Here is a 16,724-nt window from a genome sequence, read left to right as displayed (position 1 = left end):
ATCATTATATGGTTTCACTCAAAAGGGGAATATAAAACATAGTGAATGGAATTATAGGGGAAAGGAGAGAAAATGAGTGGGAAAAATTAGACAGGGTGACAGAACCTGAGAGATTCCTAACTCTGGGAAACGAACAAGGGGTAGTGGAATGGGAAGTGGGTGGAGGGATGGGGGTGACTGAGTGACGGGCACTGGGGGAGCACTTGTCTGGATGAGCACTGGGTGTTATCCTATAGGTTGCCTAATCGAATTCCAATAAAAAAATATACAAAAATAAAAAATAAAAATAACAACTAATTATCATAACCTAATATTTATTTAGCATTTTCTTTATGTTAAGGAAGAGTAAGTAAGTCACATATCTACTCTCAAGGAACTTACAATGTAAATACATATACTGTTATACAACTGGGCAGTGTGCAAGAAATGGCAAAAAAAGTGACTAAACTAAAATGGTATTGGAGTTTATAGGAGGAAGGTGATTGTCTTTCCCTGAAATCATCATAAAAGGCTTCATGGAAAACATAGTAGATATATGCTTTCATTTCAAAAGGCAGAGGTCAGGTACAGAAAGGAGACTCAAAGCAATGGAAATAATAATAATAATAATAATAATAATAATAGCTGAATTTATTAAGTGTTAACTATATGTTGAACATTGGGATGTTTATCATGCATTAACTAATTTAATCCTCACCACCACTCATTCAGGTAAGTACTCCTCCTTTCTCCATTTTACAGATAAACTGAGGTTAAATGATCACAGAACTAATTAATTCAGCCAGACTGAAGTCTATTTCCAGATGCTAATAGGCATTACTAAGTCAATGGAAATAGGTTCTTATGTTCTGAGTTGAGATTAAGCTTTCTTCCTATGTCATTTCTGTCCCTATTCCCTCAGTCTACATGGTTTGTAAAAAATCATCTTCTGTCACAATCCACATGAAATAATTTACCTATCCATGCGAATTTTTCCTTTGCAGTCACCCTCAAATATACTTCTTCCTCTTCATTCCCATAGCCATAATAATCACTGAGATCCTTACCATCTTTTTTACCTTAATATCCAAACCCTCCTGCAGTCTATGTACTTCTTCAACAAGCATTTATTGCATCTCCAATAACATGCTGAGCAATAAGGATACAAAGATAAATAAAACATGCTTCCTATACTCAAGGAGTCTAGGTGATAGGCATATATAGAAGAGTAAGGAGGTGTAATAGAATGAAGGTCAGAGGTATGGGGAAAAGGGTAACAGGGTGTGTTCCAGGTAGAAAGAATAGCATTTATGAAAATCTGAAAGTGAGAAAGAAAATAGAATGTTCAAGGGGACCAAAGTGATTGAATTGATAGTAAGGGAACAAGTAGCAGAGATAAGATTAAAAAGTATGCAGGGGTTAGATCATAGGGGCAGGGGTAGCATGTCTCATTTCTCAACCTCAACACTATTGATGTCCTAGGCTGGGTAATTCCTTGTATTGGGGGAATTTCCCTGTGCATTATAGGATTTAGCAGCATTCCTGACTACTACCCACTAGATGCCAATAGTACTGCCACCACGACCCCCACAGTATAACAACTGAAAATGTGTTCAAACATTGTTAAATGTCCTATGGGAGCAAAATCCTCTCCAGTTGAGAACCACTGATATAAAGCCTTGAGAGTCATATTTAGGATATTTGGATTTTATTCTAAGATCAAGAGGAGTAGTGGTGTGCCACAGTGTAGAGAAGGAATCAATTCTCATGATCACTTAAGAATGGAGAGAGAGATAAAAATAAGGTGACTATTCAATACCTAAGTGTTATTATTTCCAGTATTATCACTGCAGTGTAAGTGGGACAGAGCTCTACATATGCTGTAGTTATTTATATCTGTGTGTCTTTGTCATGTAGGCTTTCAAACCCGAGAATAACATGTTTTTGACAATTCAAATTTGCAAATTCATTTAAGGTTTGAGTTGGAATATTCTTACCTCCTGACTTGTCCTCTATGAAGTCATTTCAAAATTTTTACCTTATCATAAATAGCTTTAATTTTGATCCCTGAAGTCTATATATAATACTAAATCACACTTTTTTTCTTTTCTCTCAAGTTTTTATTTAAATTTAAGTTAGTTAACATATAGTGTAGTATTGGTTTCAGGAGTTAGTGATTGATCACTTACACACTTTCTTAGTTTAGTACTTTGGGTTTATTCTCAGTTGATTCATAATTAGTTTTCAGTCAACTGAATCACAAGCTCCTAGAAATTAAAGACAATGTGTTCTCCATTTTATATATATTCCAGATCATTGAGCAAAATCTTGAACCAAAAGCAGGTGTCATTATATCAAGAATTCTGTTCTATAAATAAATAAGTAAATAAGTAAATAAATAAATATAATATTCTCCTATGTGATTTCTCTACCATCTAGAAGAAGATTCAGAATCAAAATTATTAGCTAGTTTTTTATATTAACAAAGATAAATCATTATGACATTGAATGGTAGACTCTATTTTCTTAACTTTTACTTGAGATCAAAATTATAATCTCTGAGCATAGTCAGAGTTAATTAAGGGTTTTATATCCATTCAACTGCCTTATAGAAAATGTATCAATAAAAATTATTACTGCATAAATACCAGAAATCCTTCTTTATACAATTGGCTTATCCTGCAAATGAATATTATGGACTTTTATCCTCAAAAGACTAAAGTTTGATAAGAAATAAGTGCTGGAAAATTCCTTACATCCATATTTTTAAAAAACCTCATATATAAAAGCTAGGTTAATTTTGATGTTCAAGCTTATGTTATATTCATGTCAGTTAAGTTGGATACTTTCAGTGTTTTATACTCAGTACATCCAATTTTTGATATTTCTACAACTTCTTATAATTCATGGACCAATTTCACCAGAAAGGACCTCAAAATGATCATCTGATTTAACCTTTTTTTTATAAATCAAGTAGAGGGTTGAATAATCCAGTATACTTTCTAGAGTCCAAATATAAAATTTTTTCCTTTTTATAAATTAACAATAAAACCAAGGCAGGAAGTTCTTTGTATTTCCAATATTTTAATCTACAACAGAAAAAGTGATAGATGATCTCCTATAAGTAATACTAACATGTTACTTACTCCTCAGCCTACAAGACACATGAAAGTCATTCTATAATATCCAATTACATGTTTATTCCACCTTTATAAAGACCTCAACATTAAAATCAAGTTTTAAAAATCATCTTTCTTCTGAGGTTAAAGCTAGTCAATGTACACTACACTCCCTTTCTCCTTCTACCACCTTTCTATATAACGGTATTATCAGAAACTATAATTTTAAAGAACCTAACAGCTTGCACTCAAAAGAACCATTACCAATTTTCTTTGAAAGCTTAAGTGACAGAAACAAATCTGTCCATTTTCAGCTATTGAACATATTTACTAGTTTAACACAGGTTTTTTACCAAAGATTTTGCCAGGTTTCATTTTGCCAGATGATTTGAAAACCACTACAGTGCTTTTACCCTGCATCAAATAAGATCTAATGGATTATGGTATGAGTAGACTTTCTTGTATGTCATATTGGAAACTTTTCATAGACACCCACAAGCTCCTAATATAAAAGTAACCAAGGGGTGCCAATGATGAAAGACTTTGTTGCCATGGTGTCATCTCATAAATCATCAATTATTGTCTGTTATTATGAATGTGACAGCCACATACTGTCATAAAAGGATTTGCATTCTGATCTAGTTTGAAATGTTTTTCCAGACATCATTTGCTTTGTAAAAGAAATTTTATGACAACCATAGAGCACTTAAGCTTGTTATGAAGTGTTCAAGCATTTTTTTTTTGGACTTTGTGAGTTTGGCATTTTGGCATACCAACATCTTTTGAATTCTTGAGTTGTTTTCCTTAAAGCTCATAAATATATTTCTAAACATGGATACATAGCATAATAGACTAAATCCAACAGAAGCAGTGCAATTCTTTGGTTGCTATGACAACGTAAACTGATCAACTTCCTGTCACTGATTTAAAAGAGGCACTCTCCTGTGGCCATAAATACTAATTACAAACGTAAGTCATTTGCTAACATGTTCAGCTTACAGATTAAAGCAGTTCATGCCCAATTTATCATTTAACATGTCCACATTTCTAGTGTGGTACAGAATGAATAATAACTTCACTTGTTTATGAAATTTTCAACTTAATTTCATTAATTATTTTTGCAGTTGCTGTAACTTAACTTTGCTACTACAAGTTCAGTAAACTCAATGGATTTTCAAAGAGCAAAGAAAGATTTCTAAATGTAATTTCTGAATTAAAGTTGAAATATTTGCTTAAAACTCCTTCCTGTAAATGCATATTTTAAAGAAGGTGGTTATATTTTAAGTAAGAAAGTTGCAAAATTTTTAAGAATACATGAAAGAGTGTCTTGTCCCAAAATCTATTCATTTCAATTAAATGAAGAGCTAATATATTTGGTTAAAACCTGTAATAAATAATTTTATGAAGGTACCAGTTGATACTCTGAATAATAAATTTCACTTTTAAAAAAAAAGTAGTAGGCTCAGGAAAAATATTTAAAATATTTTTTTAAATATTAAAAGTAATATTAAAAATATTACCCTTCAGGCAATACAGTTATAGTAGTACTATATAATCTTCTTTTGAGAGAGAAAGAGTGCACAGGTGCATGCATGAGTGGTGGGCAAGGGGCAGAGATAGAGGGAAAGAAAAAATCCCAAGCAAGTTCCACACTCAGCACAGAGCCCCAGACAAGGCTTAATCTCACAATCAACCCTGAGATCATGACTTGAGACAAAATCAAGTGTCAGATGCTTAACCAAATGAGCCGTCCAGGCACCCCCATAGTGCTATATAATCTAATATTAAGTACCCTATTCTCCACTCAAACACATATATTAAACAAGCCGTAAATTAAAATTTATGTTTCACCTTCTGAGAGGGAAGGAGACATGGTGAAGGAGAGAATGTCTAACCACCTCGGAATGTAAATAAGAGCAATGCTACAAATAGTTAAAGTGTCTTTGGAGAATTTCTACTTCTGACCAATACCTGTGAAAATTTAGGATACCAATATCCTATATAGTTTGTTTAAAAGTAAAACACTTCTATCTTCTAGCACCCATGAATTTCATGACAAAGCTTTGCTATATGTATCATCATAAGAAAGACCTCTAAAGTAATCTATATTCTCACTAATTCACAAACCTAGAATTTGATTTAAATATTTTTACAATTTCCAGAGCTAAATAAATTCTTTCTAAACTTCAAATAATCACTTAGCATTTCTAGAAAGGCTGACAATTTTTCAAAATCAAATATAATATTCATGCTCCAATTGATTCTCTGAAAAGAGAAGCTGATACCTAAAAAGTTTACTTCCAGGAATACCTAAAAAATGCATTGTTTTGTGAGGGATTAGGCAAAATGAATGATGTGAGATCCCTGTTCCTATCTGGGCAGTACTATCTTCACCAAAATATATTTCTTAATAGGGCCTGCCTTGCCACCCTCATCACAGCTCTACCCAATAACTACTACTAATCAATACAAATTATACACCCAAAGAAAGTAAAAAGTTATTAGGTGGTCTCCTGTGGTTGCAAAAGGAGTGACAAAACACTTCCAATTGCTCATAAACCCAGCAGCTGTATCCTCAAACTCTAGGGCTCCAAAGGCCTTCTGACAGCCTGTGCTCACAGGTGCTTCTCTTCTAGCACCAGCTCAGGGACTCTGCAGCAGGAATTTCACATCACCATAGTGTTGAGGTGAAAGCTCCAGTGCCCTTATTTAAAAAAATCTGGTCAGCTTGAAGTAATGAAAACTAATCTGAATGCAGCCAGTCATTGGCTGTGAGCACATGCTCAGCAAAACAAAGGCTGCATCACAATTTTTTGCATATATATAGGCACTTCAACTGTATGTTTCTGCCTGACAGACTGACAAAGTTTGAAAGAATGTTTATGATATTTTATAAATTGTTTCTTGAAATTAGGAGCCCCTAAATTGGAGTTTAACTTAGTTCTGAAAAACAAAGCAGTGATTTTTTGAAGCTGGAGAACTGGACAAATACAAACTAAGGAAAACACAATATGTTTTTATTGCAACCAAAAGTAAAATATGTATATACTATTTTTAAATGGGCTGCCTCATTTAATGTCCCAAATCCTTTCATGTAATGTTCAGTAGGTGCTTTACTACCAAATGTAAATCATGATCAAAAAAATAAAAACCACTTTATTCTTAATATGTTAGATATATCAATATGTGATTTAAGGAGTATTTGTAAAACCCTTACAGCATAAAGAATATAAAATCACTATTTTTGTTATTTAGGCTAATTTCATTTTAAAGCAACATAACTATACATATCTGCCAACCAAATGTATTACAGTAATATATTATTTGGCTATTACTAGCCATTAAACATGAAAATGTCTGGGGTGCCTGCATGGCTCAGTCAGTTAAGCATTCAACTCTTGGTTTCAGCTCAGGACATGATCTCAGGGTCCTGAGATAGAGCCCTGTGTCGTGCTCTGAGCTCAGTATGGAGTCAGCTTGTTCCTCTCCCTCTCTTCCTCCCCCTGCTCTCCCACTTTCTCCCTCTCTCTCTCTCTAGAATAAGTAAACAAAATCTTCTTAATTAATTAATTAAATGAAAATGTCCAAATCATTTGATTTTCATCAAATACAAATCAAATAATAATTATATTTTAATATTTAAATAAAAATAGTTTGTAGGGAGAATATTTTATAATGACATATCAGTTCAAAATGCCTTAAATTCTCCTACATGCAACAAATTAAAGCATGGCTGCTGTTATTAACAGCCTTCAGTATTTTATTTTTTTAACAGCTTTTACATATTTTTTAAAAATCTGAAACACTATATATCAGATGATCTAGCATTTTGTATTGTGGATTATGAATAATATGTCATTTACACAAACCAATTGATTGAGTTACATATTTTTTACATCTCAATTTTCTAATGGATTTATTTAAAAACAATGTTTTATGGCTAAATCATTTTATACTTGCCCCCTTTTGAACATTTGTATTAGTTAAAAAACAAATTCTGGATGATAATTTAAAGTAACAAACAGATCTTTGGAGTCCTAATATGCTGAGCCAAAAACTCTTTCAGCAAATGTATTCTTTGTATTGAAAACTTAGTGTTATCAAAAACACTCAGCAGGACTAGTCTTCAGGGCACTTCATATGTATCTATCTGCAGGACTTGCCATGGGACATAATTCCTTCAAGGACTACAAACCAAAGAATGGCCATTTTGGCGTAATAGTCCCATTTCTTAACATCATTTAGTAGCATTCATCAAGATGTATTACAAACCCTACCAATTTAGGAATAATGCATTGCTTTTTTAAATGCATTCATACTGGTTCTTAGAATCAACTCTGTTTTAGCAACTAGTTAGTTACACTGACAAATTTAAGATTAACGCTATACAATTTTAGAAAATGTCACCAGTATCTTTGTAAAATAATGATATGTTCCCCGTTGCATAATAATAGGTGGTTATCAGCCTTTCCTCTTTATCCTGTCTCAGTCATTTAGTTAAATCTACCCTGTACCCTCCAGAGAAATTCATGGTCTGTCACCCTACCCACTGGTGCCTAGATTTATGGATATTTTAGCAGTCCCTTCATTTTCCCATCACTAGGCAACTCTTCCAAGTTAAAAAAAAAAAAGTAGACTTCACCTGAACATTCAGACAAGTATCCTACTACAAAGTCCATTTTCCTTCTATAATTCCACTTTCCTTTCATTTATATTAAAGAAACACACAGCCTGAGACCTAATGTATTTGTGCCTTCACGTTATTAAATGTAACATGCAGAACATTACACATTATTATTCCACACATGGCCAAGGAATTTTAGTATTCACAGGATTATGGTAATTAAGTCTTCCTTCACTTTGGGTGATGTGACACTTGCTTGACTATAATGTCAATCCACTTAAAGTCTGTGTAAACAACATTATCTTAGTCACTCTGCATTACATTTCCAAGAGTGAGCAAAATTACAAGGTCAGAGTGGACAAGAATGTAGGTAATCCCAAGGAAACTTCATGTAAATGACTTGCTCAAGGTTCACGCTGGGCTGTCAACAATAGCAAAAAGGAGTATTTACCATACTATATTATAGTATTATTATCTATACCATCCATGGCAAAACACATGGGTATTTTGGAGACAGAGGTAAAGATGAAAATGTCCATTATTTTGATGTTTTGTAGATAAAAGATACAGGTTGTTTGCCAAGGCTTTGTTTAGGCTAACAAAAGTGTAGTGCTCTGTTAAAAAAAAAACGAATATTACATAGAACAACTGAAAATTATTTTATAAATAAAGATCCAGGGCAGCCCAGGTGGCTCAGCGGTTTAGTGCCACCTTCAGCCCAGGGTGTGATCCTGGAGACCCAGGATCGAGTCCCACATCAGGCTCCCTGCATGGAACCTGCTTCTCCCTCTGCCTGTGTCTCTGCCTCTCTCTCTCTCTCTCTCTCTCTCTCTCTCTCTCTGTGTGTGTGTGTTTCTTATGAATAAATAAATAAAATCTTTTAAAAAATCCATTAACATCTCAAATATAAAGAACACTTTTTAGAAATACAAATGATAAAGGCAATACAACAATGCTTATATTTCCTCCATTTCTGTTTTGTTTTGTTTTGTTTTTTAAAAAGATTTTATTTATTTATTTGGAAAGAGAGAGAGAGAGAGGGTACATGCACTTGAGTTCATGGACAGGGGGAGGGGCAGAGGAAGAAGCAGACTCCCCACTGAGCAGGGAGCCCAATGCGGGGCACAATCACAGGACCCTGAGATCAAGACCTGAGCTGAAGGCAGACACTTAACCAACTGAGCCACTCAGACACTCCTATTTTATTTTTTTTAATAAATACTCATCAGCCATGATATTTATTTTCTTAAAGTAATGATTTCTCAATAGACTAGTCTTGTCAGCTACTTAATGTGCTGTTCTGAAAATGCTCTGATTTATAAAACTAGCTTAAAAGCTTTGTGATATCTTGTGTTTTAAGTGATTTATTTAGTGCTTATTGAAAAAGTTAGATAACCTAATTAAATCTCCATATAGAATATTACTCAGCCATTAGAAACGACAAATACCCACCATTTGCTTCAACGTGGATGGGACTGGAGGGTATTATGCTGAGTGAAATAAGTCAATCGGAGAAGGACAAACATTATATGGTCTCATTCATTTGGGGAATATAAAAAATAGTGAAAGGGAATAAAGGGGAAAAGAGAAAAAATAAGTGGAAAATATCAGAAAGGGAGACAGAACATGAAAGACTCCTAACTCTGGGAAACGAACTAAAGGTGGTGGAAGGGGAGGTGGGCGGGGAGTGGGGGAGACTGGGTGATGGGCACTGAGGTGGGCACTTGACGGGATGAGCACTGGGTGTTATTCTGTATGTTGACAAATTGAACACCAATAAAAAATAAATTTATAAAAGGTAAAAGAGGAAAAAAGAAAAAAAAATCTCCATATAGGATAGGTAGGATCTAGGCAAAATTAATTTGGCACAGTTTCTTCTGAACTAGTAGAAGTAACATAGAAAGCCAAATAGTGGTTCTCAGAGCATGATTAAACTATAAAATGGGTAGCCAATTAGCAAAAATAGCCACGGAACTTCTTAAATAGGAGTCCCATAGTCAGTTCACAAATAGGCTAAAATGTGTAGAAACCCTCAGAATCAATTTATGGGGGATTCTCTAGGCTTATTGTCACATTTGAACAATGAGGTATACATATGTGAACTGTACTAATCTGGCAATCATCTGAACAAAGTGTATGAACCATAATTTTCTTGTAATGTCTTGTAAAAATACTGTAGAAATCAGTTCACTTCCCAGGAATGACATTATCAAAAATTTTTCCTAGGACTACTTATACAGAAGCCCATAAAAATGTCATCATTGCAAGAGATTAAATGATTTAGATTTTGTTTGCCAAAATTGCCACCTCCCATAAGTAGAAGCATCACTAAAAACATAACCATATTCATGTTTTCATAGATTTCTTTTAAAAAGTAATTGAAATAATAGGTATTCTGTGATAGAGATAGAATATACCTGTGTGTGTAAATGTACGAAGGCATCTGAGTGTGTTTGTGTAGCAGATTGGCAATTCTTGGAGTTTAAGTTAAATCAGTTTCAACTGACTTTTATACTTTAATCTTTCTTAAAATATTAGACAGGTTTCTTTTTTTTTTTTAATTTTTTAAATTTATTTATGATAGGCACACACAGTGAGAGAGAGAGGCAGAGACACAGGCAGAGGGAGAAGCAGGCTCCACGCACCGAGAGCCCGACGTGGGATTCGATCCCGGGTCTCCAGGATCGCGCCCTGGGCCAAAGACAGGCGCCAAACCGGTGCGCCACCCAGGGATCCCTATTAGGTTTCTAACCAGATTTTCTTTTTAGTACACATGGAATCTAAGAAACCCCAAAAGCTATTTGTTAAACTCCAGGGTACAGATCTAGCTCATTCTAATAAAAAATCTCCCCAAACACAAAATCCAATTAGTTACCCTCCTTATCCAAAAAGAAATACAGAATAGTGGACTGAGTCCTCCCTCTACTTTAAGTAGCTATGTGCATCACCATAAAAGCACTATTGGAATCAAATCTTAAGTGAGTTGAAAATATTGAATACCCTATTCTCTGAATCTGCAACATATGTAAAAAGAACTTGAAAAAACACAAAGCCGTAATAAATTATAGTTGGACTTTCACTGCATTTCAGCACTTGTTATGTAATGATTCAGAATGGGAAACTTTGAAGATTAATTCAAGATGGTGTGTGGCTACTGTCTAGTCATAATGCTGAGATCTTGCTCCAATCTTCTGTCCCACAGACCACCCCCACCTGTCCTTGAATTAAGAGAAACACAAAGATAAATAGGATAAATAAGATAAACCTGTCATCAAATGAGGCTTTATGGGAAAGTGTTTGTAACCTGGAATATACAAATTTTAAGTAGTATTTTTATTCATATCTGAATTACATATGTTTTAAAATGAAGAATAATTACACAAATAGTTTCAGTAAGCATTGTTATGTGCCCTAAGTGATCAGAATCAGTGTTTCATCTCTGGATGTAATCATAAAAGAGAATAAATAAAAAGAATTATTTTTTCTTCAAAGGAATTATTTGTTAAAAATATCTACTACAGGGATCCCTGGGTGGCGCAGCGGTTTGGCGCCTGCCTTTGGCCCAGGGCGCGATTCTGGAGACCCAGGATCGAATCCCACATCAGGCTCCCGGTGCATGGAGCCTGCTTCTCCCTCTGCCTATGTCTCTGCCTCTCTCTCTCTCTCTCTCTGTGACTATCATAAATAAATAAAAATTAAAAAAAAATATCTACTACATTGGTAAGAATGTGGGGAAATAGGAGTTCTTGTATAACACTAGTGGGAGTGTAAATCAGAATAATTTTGGAGAGCAATTTAGCAATAACCATTAAAGATGTACATAGTCCACAACTCAATGATTTTACTTCTAGGTTTATACCCCAGAGAAATTTTCCCACAAGGGCACAAGAAATTATGATGTCCATTTACAGTACCATATGTAATAACAAAAAATTGAAAACAACCTAAACGTCCATCAATATAGTAAAGAATAATCAAACTGTGGTATAATCATACAATTAAATAGTAGAATGGACAATTAAAAATAAATGAACTAGATCAGCAAGAATCAACATAGATAAATCTCAAAAACATAATATAAAAACAATGATTACAAAAGGACAGTATCATACAAAAACATTTAGGTACATTTTAAAAACACAAAAACTAATAATGCATATTCTTTGTGCATAAACACACATATAATAAAAAACCAGAAATAATTCACACAAATTTTAAAACAGTAGTTAACTCTAATAAAAGGTGGAGGAGAAAGGAGATTAGTGGCAGTCATATCAATAATTCTTTACAGATACATTTTTTAACAAATGAGCTCTGAGTCAAATGTAGCAAAATGTAGACTTGGTTATTGGTCCACAAATGTCTCTCATTTATTTCTTGCTCTTTCTATTTGAGCTATTTTATAATTAAACTTGCTAATTTATTACACAAAGCAATGCTACCAAAATTGATTTCAGAATAAGAATGCCATTTTCCAGGAAGTCGGAAAAAAATATATATATATAATGAAATGAAGCGCTTAGTAATTAGTCTGATTCCAGTTGTCAGGCTATAAAATATATTGACCCAAAATATATGAGCTTTGTAATCATACTGCCTTGATTAAAATGCTGGCTCTGATATTTGTAGACTGTGTGGCCTCAGATAAGTCACTTAACCTTTTCTGTGCCTCAGTAACATCATCTGTAAAGCAAGGATCACAATAATGTCACTTAACTTGTAGGGTTGTTACAAAGATTAAATGAACTAAAATAACCTGGAACCTGGGATATCATGTCTGAAAAATGTTAGATATTATTATGTTCTGGAAAAAATAAGAGTAGCAGTTGTTCATCAAAATTTTTACAGAATTACCTTATTGATATGTCACATGGTTAAATGTACCAAATAATCACTCATTTCTTAAATTCTCTACCTCTGAGGAGTAACTAATTAACTAAGAATTTCCAGTTGTTAGAGTTTTTAGAGAACAGTTTTAATTAGTATATTTTAACATAGTTCATCCTATCACACAATAGATTACTTGTGGTAAAAACTGATGATCTAGAAAGGGGAGCACTGTCTACCAAATTTTATTTAGATAAACATCACCTATTTTGCACATTGTCATATATATTGACCAGTTGTCCAACAATTTCTCATCTTTCAAATATGTCTGTATTAAATCTGCAACTAGAATAATTTGTTGACCAATGAGGGCTTTTAAAAGTTAATTTAGAATTTGAGATTGTGTATTCTTTCTTTATTTTCCACTTTTCCCTTTTTTAAAGTCTCAGATAAGTTTCTCATCAGAAATGACTGTCAAGTGGCCATCCTAAGGACTTAATGGTGCAGATCATAAGGGCTATTAAAGCAGGTTTAGCAATGAAGTTTTAGTTTTCCTTCTTTTTCTTTATTTTTTTCTAGAAAGATTGGAATTTAATGGTTTCCTCTTTAGACAAATATGCTTTTGGACTGCCAGTGATGAAAGAGGCATACAAATGTTAAAAGCATTGTAGCACAATGGGATTATGTGCTAAGGTCCAGAGTATGACAAACAAGCAAAGTCTCAGACCAATCAAACAGTTAACTCAAACAGAAATTTCAGATGACTAGCTTTTGTTTTATCTTTGCCAATGCCAATCAAAAGTTCAAATGAAGTTTTGTCATTAACTACTTACATTTCTTTTATTTCTTATTTTAACCATTCATAAAAATAAAGGATTTTGCTAGAAGAAATTAGAAATTTGTTGAAAGGCAAGTCAAATTAAAGTTAAAAGAACACATATGGCACCATAAATTAGGTTTTAAATAGAAGCCTTAATTATGTTATGTGACAGAACCTATATTTAAATATTCTCTTTGGACATCGTAGTAATAATCTTTCATGCTGCATTGCACTGATAAATATGAAAGCAAAAATTTCATAGTTTTATCTTAACTTTCAAACCAAATTATGGGAAAAATATATTGGTTATTTCCATATAGTAAGTAAACATCATGAAGTGCATAACCACCATTTTGAGTACCAGCAGAATTATTTACAAGCATTCCACGTATTTTTAATTCACTTTACATAAATTTTCCATTATCAGATGTTTGGGTACATTAATAACATACTGTGAATGTTTTAAATTGCAATACCTAGAGGATTTACAATTTAAAGCAGAGGTAATAAACTGACAGCCCATGGGCTAGATCCAGGCCACAGATCATTTTGTTTAGCTTCCATAGTGTTTCTTTCTTTTTCTTTTCTTTTGTTTTTGTTTTGTTTTTGCTTTTATTGAGTTAGTTACCAACATTTAAGGATTAGGGAATTTCATATAAAAATCTGCATTCCCGGCTTCTTTTAAAAACTCAGAGCTTAACAACATTAGGCCTACATTCCCACATGGTAGCAATCAACTACACTGAGTAATAGCTGACACCTTTGGAAAGAATATATACTGTCTAGGCCACCATAGTTGCCACCACTCCCCATTGCTTATGGCCTTTCATTTACATTACCAGCATTGTATCAGTAGGCTTTAGAGTTTGTGACTCTTCTGTTTCTCTGTAGTTTATGTGAGTGAATCAGTGCATATACTTTTAAGAACAATTCATGGTTTTTCTCAGATTACAGCAAATGCAAAAATGAATTACATATATATACATATTTAATGTGTACTCTGATTAATCTAAAATTTATCTATACAGTTATAAACTACTGTTATAATTAATTAAATGAAGATAATATTACATTAATTTGCACGTCATTTTATTAGGAAAATTAAAATAAAATGAAAGTCAATTTCAATGTCTGAATTCAATTGCATTCCTTTAAAATAAAAACATTTACTTTCAGTATCCCAAATCTAATTTCAAAACTCAAACCGTTTAAAGTTTTTCAGTTAAAATCATTCATTAATGAAATCTAGTGGGTTCTAGTCTCCCTCAGCACTAAAATTACAGTCTAATAGAAAGTTTGGCACTTAAGGAGGCACATCCACTGCTTCAGGTCACTTGGGTACTATTTAGTGTGCATGATATTTAAAAGTAATATTTAGTATAGGAAATGTCCCAGATATTATAAACATCACCATGATGGTTTTCATTTTCTATGTCAAAAACCCAGAATAAATCACATAGTGTGGTCCCCATTGCCCCTAAAACGCCATGATATTTCTGTTGTAGAAAAATATGGATAAAACATATTTCACAGGTAGCCCTCAGGAAATTGGGGAAAATTCAGCAAAGGGTGATTTAACCTGAGAAGGGTATGTGGAAGAGAAGAAGGGACACTATTCCCAGCAATATCAAAATGCACTTTATTACCATGAGTTGCCCTCCTTTCCCCTTGCTGCTCTGAGTTACTGTCCATTATTTTCCCCATTGCAACCTGAAAGGTATAAAGCCTACAGTGATATGGTATGTCTGATTGCAATTCAAGTGAAATTGTCATAGATAACAAGTTTCAAGCATGAATCTTCTTAGACTTTTAAATTTTTAAAAATGTATTTTTAGAAAAAATAATTTCAAATATTTTAGAAGTACTAGCATGCTTGCAAAATAGATCCATGCCTGATACTTAGAGCAACTCCAAAAGATTAGACGGCCTATTTTTTTTCCTTTATTCCTACAGCACACTTAATAACCTGTGCTGCCCTGTAAAAGTGAATGTACCTTCTTAAGCATTCCAGAGTCATGTGGTGATTAAATTACCTTCTCGTTATTCTACACAGGTGTCATAGTTTTTGTGTCAGTGACCCTCACTCAACCCACATCAACTTTGTAGCCTTTCCCTAGCTTTTGTTTTAGTTACCAGGGAAGGAGTTGCTCCCTGTGGCTGGAAGTCATCTACCCACTGCATGATTATAGGATCCATTCCCAGTTAATAGATATGAATGATAACCATCAATAATGAAACTGTGGAGACTCAACTGGTACCCTCAAATGGATAGACAGGATCTAATTAGCTATTTGGATTTCATTTTTCTTATTATTAACTAAGGATTAAGAAAGATTTGACATTTGCTCTGAAAATTTTCAATGCCTCTACTTTCCTACCTTAATAAGTATAGTACAGGGAACAAAATTATTGAAGTTGGGCTGAATCTGTACAAGCTCATGAAATTTGTTTAAAGGCAAGTCAAATGTCAAGGACATTCCCAGGAAGTTGATTTTTAAAAAATAAATACATAAATACCTGTTAACAGCTTGTTTTCTTGTCATTTGCCTCTTCCTTCTAAAAGGAGAGTGTAGCAAAAAATAAATAAATAAAACAGGTTAATTGAAAGTTCTGGTTAGTTAGTTTCCAATTAATCAAGGCTTTATTATATTTCACAAAAAAAGTTTCTTCAATTCTTCAAATTTTAGATAGGTCACACACAATGAAACACCAGCAAGGAAGAGCACAAAGAATGTAAGAAAGCCTGAATAGTTATTAGATAGTGTTTTAAATATATAGACAATCCTATTATATTTCTGGTCTATTCCCCACTGAATAAAGAATAATGTGAAATGTCATGTGGCTTAGAGCTTTCCCATATATGAAAGCAAGAAAATAAGGTTATAGATTTCCACTGAAAAATATGGCCTCGGGTCGTAACAATTCCAAAAAAAAAAAAAAAGATTCAGCAATACTGTGTCTTCTTCCTTTCTCTCAAGAGCCTTCTTCCTATCCCAATGAAAATTACAATACTTTTAGGAGGAAAAAAAATCCCCTTCTAGGGTTTTTTCTATTTTTATTTGGCCAAAAGGATGATGAAAGTGACCCAATATCAACATTATGCCTTAATTTTTATAAACATAAAGTTGTTAATCAAACAGCTCACTATATACTTATTTCTGGATCTATAATGAAGTATCTTACACCCTTCCCAAAAGGGTTATACACACACATACATACACACACAGTCATACACACAATCACACAAAATAAATAAATACAAAAGAGATTAATTTAAAAACCTACAGAATTAGTTTAATTAATAAAACAAAAATTCTTTTCAGTAGTGTAGTATTATTTCTTAGTGTTTGTAAAT

The 16,724-nt window shown here is 33.3% G+C and overlaps 1 protein-coding gene across 1 annotated transcript in view; it reads left to right on the top strand.

The window, feature by feature from the left end:
- The first annotated feature begins 3,777 nt into the window (after positions 1–3,777).
- The window catches only part of LOC112649482 (protein C-ets-1-like), a 72,849-nt gene continuing 59,902 nt past the window's right edge, over positions 3,778–16,724 (top strand). The window contains 1 exon segment of the mRNA XM_035711639.2: positions 3,778–4,067. The gene's annotated coding sequence lies outside the window, so the exon portion shown is untranslated.

Source organism: Canis lupus, chromosome X, assembly GCF_003254725.2.
Source record: "Canis lupus dingo isolate Sandy chromosome X, ASM325472v2, whole genome shotgun sequence".
Classification (NCBI taxonomy): domain Eukaryota; kingdom Metazoa; phylum Chordata; class Mammalia; order Carnivora; family Canidae; genus Canis; species Canis lupus.
Note: the sequence above shows the minus strand (reverse complement) of the source record. Positions and strands in the feature narration are given on the sequence as shown.